The sequence below is a fragment of the Rhea pennata genome, unplaced genomic scaffold (assembly GCF_028389875.1).
Source record: "Rhea pennata isolate bPtePen1 unplaced genomic scaffold, bPtePen1.pri scaffold_31, whole genome shotgun sequence".
NCBI classification, from domain to species: domain Eukaryota; kingdom Metazoa; phylum Chordata; class Aves; order Rheiformes; family Rheidae; genus Rhea; species Rhea pennata.
This window is the reverse complement of record NW_026907678.1, coordinates 4,098,869-4,104,548: the sequence shown is the minus strand read 5'-3', so window position 1 is coordinate 4,104,548 and position 5,680 is coordinate 4,098,869.

Here is a 5,680-nt window from a genome sequence, read left to right as displayed (position 1 = left end):
TGTGAGGTCACTTGTGAAGCAGTGCGTGCTGGACCAGTGCTGGTTGCCTGGCTGCTCTTGGCAGCTATGAGGTGAGTGCTGCGTGAGGCCGTCGCAGGCATGTGTCAGTGTGGGAAGGTGCTGTTTGTCCTTGGGAGGTGCCTTTTGGTGTGGCCATTGGTGCTGTGGCTGGTGCCTTGTCGCCCAGGGTGTGTGAGGCCAGAGCTGCAGGCAGCATTGTGAGGTCACTTGTGCCTCTGTGCCTTGGCAGGCAGTGCTAGGGCGTTGGCTGCTGCTGGTGGTGGTTGTGAGGTGGCTTGTGAAGCAGTGCATGCTGGACCAGTGCTGGTTGTCTGGCTGCTCTTGGCAGCTGTGAGGTGAGTGCTGCGTGAGGCCGTCGCAGGCATGTGTCAGTGTGGGAAGGTGCTGTTTGTGCTTGGGAGGTGCCTTTTGGTGTGGCCATTGGTGCTGTGGCTGGTGCCTTGTGGCCCAGGGTGTGATAGGGTACAGCTGTAGGCAGCATTGTGAGGTCATTTGTGCCTCTGTGCCTTGGCAGGCAGTGCTAGGGTGTTGGCTGCTGCTGGTGGTGGTGGTTGTGAGGTGACTTGTGAAGCAGTGCGTGCTAGGCCAGTGCTGGTTGCCTGGCTGCTCTTGGCAGCTGTGAGGTGAGTGCTGCGTGAGGCCGTCGCAGGCATGTGTCAGTGTGGGAAGGTGCTGTTTGTCCTTGGGAGGTGCCTTTTGGTGTGGCCATTGGTGCTGTGGCTGGTGCCTTGTGGCCCAGGGTGTGACAGGGTACAGCTGTAGGCAGCATTGTGAGGTCACTTGTGCCTCTGTGCCTTGGCAGACAGTGCTAGGGTGTTGGCTGCTGCTGGTGGAGCTGGTTGTGAGGTCACTTGTGAAGCAGTGCGTGCTAGGCCAGTGCTGGTTGCCTGGCTGCTCTTGGCAGCTGTGAGGTGAGTGCTGCGTGAGGCCGTCGCAGGCATGTGTCAGTGTGGGAAGGTGCTGTTTGTGCTTGGGAGGTGCCTTTTGGTGTGGGCATTGGTGCTGTGGCTGGTGCCTTGTCGCCCAGGGTGTGATAGGGCAGAGCTGGAGGCAGCATTGTGAGGTCACTTGTGCCTCTGTGCCTTGGCAGGCAGTGCTAGGGTGTTGGCTGCTGCTGGTGGTGGTGGTTGTGAGGTCACTTGTGAAGCAGTGCGTGCTGGACCAGTGCTGGTTGCCTGGCTGCTCTTGGCAGCTATGAGGTGAGTGCTGCGTGAGGCCGTCGCAGGCATGTGTCAGTGTGGGAAGGTGCTGTTTGTCCTTGGGAGGTGCCTTTTGGTGTGGCCATTGGTGCTGTGGCTGGTGCCTTGTCGCCCAGGGTGTGATAGGGTACAGCTGGAGGCAGCATTGTGAGGTCACTTGTGCCTCTGTGCCTTGGCAGGCAGTGCTAGGGTGTTGGCTGCTGCTGGTGGTGGTGATTGTGAGGTCACTTGTGAAGCAGTGCATGCTGGATCAGTGCTGGTTGCCTGGCTGCTCTTGGCAGATATGAGGTGAGTGCTGCGTGAGGCCCTGACAGGCATGTGTCAGTGTAGGAAGGTGCTGTTTGTCCTTGGGAGGTGCCTTTTGGTGTGGCCATTGGTGCTGTGGCTGGTGCCTTATCACCCAGGGGGTGAGAGGCCAGAGCTGGAGGCAGCATTCTGAGGTCACTTGTGCCTCTGTGCCTTGGCGGGCATTGCTAGGTTGTTGGCTGCTACTGGTGGTGGTGGTTGTGAGGTGACTTGTGAAGCAGTGCATGCTGGATCAGTGCTGTTTGCCTGGCTGCTCTTGGCAGCTATGAGGTGAGTGCTGCGTGAGGCCCTGACAGGCATGTGTCAGTGTGGGAAGGTGCTGTTTGTGCTTGGGAGGTGCCTTTTGGTGTGGCCATTGGTGCTGTGGCTGGTGCCTTGTGGCCCCGGGGGTGAGAGGGCAGAGCTGTAGGCAGCATTGTGAGGTCACTTGTGCCTCTGTGCCTTGGCGGGGAGTGGTAGGTTGTTGGCTGCTGCTGCTGGTGGTGGTTGTGAGGTGGCTTGTGAAGCAGTGCATGCTGGAACAGTGCTGGTTGCCTGGCTGCTCTTGGCAGCTGTGAGGTGAGTGCTGCGTGAGGCCGTCGCAGGCATGTGTCAGTGTGGGAAGGTGCTGTTTGTCCTTGGGAGGTGCCTTTTGGTGTGGCCATTGGTGCCGTGGCTGGTGCCTTGTGGCCCAGGGTGTGAGAGGCCAGAGCTGGAGGCAGCATTGTGAGGTCACTTGTGCCTCTGTGCCTTGGCAGGCAGTGCTAGGGTGTTGGCTGCTGCTGGTGGTGGTGGTTGTGAGGTCACTTGGGAAGCAGTGCATGCTGGATCAGTGCTGGTTGCCTGGCTGCTCTTGGCAGCTATGAGGTGAGTGCTGCGTGAGGCCGTGGCAGGCATGTGTCAGTGTGGGAAGGTGCTGTTTGTCCTTGGGAGGTGCCTTTTGGTGTGGCCATTGGTGCTGTGGCTGGTGCCTTGTGGCCCAGGGGGTGAGAGGCCTTAGCTGGAGGCAGCGTTGTGAGGTCACTTGTGCCTCTGTGCCTTGGCGGGCAGTGCTAGGTTGTTGGCTGCTGCTGGTGGTGGTGGTTGTGAGGTGACTTGTGAAGCAGTGCATGCTGGACCAGTGCTGGTTGCCTGGCTGCTCTTGGCAGCTGTGAGGTGAGTGCTGCGTGAGGCCGTCGCAGGCATGTGTCAGTGTGGGAAGGTGCTGTTTGTCCTTGGGAGGTGCCTTTTGGTGTGGGCATTGGTGCTGTGGCTGGTGCCTTGTCGCCCAGGGTGTGATAGGGCAGAGCTGGAGGCAGCATTGTGAGGTCACTTGTGCCTCTGTGCCTTGGCAGGCAGTGCTAGGGTGTTGGCTGCTGCTGGTGGTGGTGGTTGTAAGGTAACTTGTGAAGCAGTGCGTGCTGGACCAGTGCTGGTTGCCTGGCTGCTCTTGGCAGCTATGAGGTGAGTGCTGCGTGAGGCCGTCACAGGCATGTGTCAGTGTGGGAAGGTGCTGTTTGTCCTTGGGAGGTGCCTTTTGGTGTGGCCATTGGTGCTGTGGCTGGTGCCTTGTCGCCCAGGGTGTGTGAGGCCAGAGCTGCAGGCAGCATTGTGAGGTCACTTGTGCCTCTGTGCCTTGGCGGGCAGTGCTAGGGTGTTGGCTGCTGCTGGTGGTGGTGGTTGTGAGGTGACTTGTGAAGCAGTGCATGCTGGAACAGTGCTGGCTGCCTGGCTGCTCTTGGCAGCTGTGAGGTGAGTGCTGCGTGAGGCCGTCGCAGTCATGTGTCAGTGTGGGAAGGTGCTGTTTGTCCTTGGGAGGTGCCTTTTGGTGTGGCCATTGGTGCTGTGGGTGGTGCCTTGTCGCCCAGGGGGTGAGAGGGCAGAGCTGGAGGCAGCATTGTGAGGTCACTTGTGCCTCTGTGCCTTGGCAGGCAGTGCTAGGGTGTTGGCTGCTGCTGGTGGTGGTGGTTGTGAGGTCACTTGGGAAGCAGTGCATGCTGGATCAGTGCTGGTTGCCTGGCTGCTCTTGGCAGCTATGAGGTGAGTGCTGCGTGAGGCCGTGGCAGGCATGTGTGAGTGTGGGAAGGTGCTGTTTGTCCTTGGGAGGTGCCTTTTGGTGTGGCCATTGGTGCTGTGGCTGGTGCCTTGTGGCCCAGGGTGTGATAGGGTACAGCTGTAGGCAGCATTGTGAGGTCATTTGTGCCTCTGTGCCTTGGCAGGCAGTGCTAGGGTGTTGGCTGCTGCTGGTGGTGGTGGTTGTGAGGTGACTTGTGAAGCAGTGCGTGCTAGGCCAGTGCTGGTTGCCTGGCTGCTCTTGGCAGCTGTGAGGTGAGTGCTGCGTGAGGCCGTCGCAGGCATGTGTCAGTGTGGGAAGGTGCTGTTTGTCCTTGGGAGGTGCCTTTTGGTGTGGCCATTGGTGCTGTGGCTGGTGCCTTGTGGCCCAGGGTGTGACAGGGTACAGCTGTAGGCAGCATTGTGAGGTCACTTGTGCCTCTGTGCCTTGGCAGACAGTGCTAGGGTGTTGGCTGCTGCTGGTGGAGCTGGTTGTGAGGTCACTTGTGAAGCAGTGCGTGCTAGGCCAGTGCTGGTTGCCTGGCTGCTCTTGGCAGCTGTGAGGTGAGTGCTGCGTGAGGCCGTCGCAGGCATGTGTCAGTGTGGGAAGGTGCTGTTTGTGCTTGGGAGGTGCCTTTTGGTGTGGGCATTGGTGCTGTGGCTGGTGCCTTGTCGCCCAGGGTGTGATAGGGCAGAGCTGGAGGCAGCATTGTGAGGTCACTTGTGCCTCTGTGCCTTGGCAGGCAGTGCTAGGGTGTTGGCTGCTGCTGGTGGTGGTGGTTGTGAGGTCACTTGTGAAGCAGTGCGTGCTGGACCAGTGCTGGTTGCCTGGCTGCTCTTGGCAGCTATGAGGTGAGTGCTGCGTGAGGCCGTCGCAGGCATGTGTCAGTGTGGGAAGGTGCTGTTTGTCCTTGGGAGGTGCCTTTTGGTGTGGCCATTGGTGCTGTGGCTGGTGCCTTGTCGCCCAGGGTGTGATAGGGTACAGCTGGAGGCAGCATTGTGAGGTCACTTGTGCCTCTGTGCCTTGGCAGGCAGTGCTAGGGTGTTGGCTGCTGCTGGTGGTGGTGATTGTGAGGTCACTTGTGAAGCAGTGCATGCTGGATCAGTGCTGGTTGCCTGGCTGCTCTTGGCAGATATGAGGTGAGTGCTGCGTGAGGCCCTGACAGGCATGTGTCAGTGTAGGAAGGTGCTGTTTGTCCTTGGGAGGTGCCTTTTGGTGTGGCCATTGGTGCTGTGGCTGGTGCCTTATCACCCAGGGGGTGAGAGGCCAGAGCTGGAGGCAGCATTCTGAGGTCACTTGTGCCTCTGTGCCTTGGCGGGCATTGCTAGGTTGTTGGCTGCTACTGGTGGTGGTGGTTGTGAGGTGACTTGTGAAGCAGTGCATGCTGGATCAGTGCTGTTTGCCTGGCTGCTCTTGGCAGCTATGAGGTGAGTGCTGCGTGAGGCCCTGACAGGCATGTGTCAGTGTGGGAAGGTGCTGTTTGTGCTTGGGAGGTGCCTTTTGGTGTGGCCATTGGTGCTGTGGCTGGTGCCTTGTGGCCCCGGGGGTGAGAGGGCAGAGCTGTAGGCAGCATTGTGAGGTCACTTGTGCCTCTGTGCCTTGGCGGGGAGTGGTAGGTTGTTGGCTGCTGCTGCTGGTGGTGGTTGTGAGGTGGCTTGTGAAGCAGTGCATGCTGGAACAGTGCTGGTTGCCTGGCTGCTCTTGGCAGCTGTGAGGTGAGTGCTGCGTGAGGCCGTCGCAGGCATGTGTCAGTGTGGGAAGGTGCTGTTTGTCCTTGGGAGGTGCCTTTTGGTGTGGCCATTGGTGCCGTGGCTGGTGCCTTGTGGCCCAGGGTGTGAGAGGCCAGAGCTGGAGGCAGCATTGTGAGGTCACTTGTGCCTCTGTGCCTTGGCAGGCAGTGCTAGGGTGTTGGCTGCTGCTGGTGGTGGTGGTTGTGAGGTCACTTGGGAAGCAGTGCATGCTGGATCAGTGCTGGTTGCCTGGCTGCTCTTGGCAGCTATGAGGTGAGTGCTGCGTGAGGCCGTGGCAGGCATGTGTCAGTGTGGGAAGGTGCTGTTTGTCCTTGGGAGGTGCCTTTTGGTGTGGCCATTGGTGCTGTGGCTGGTGCCTTGTGGCCCAGGGGGTGAGAGGCCTTAGCTGGAGG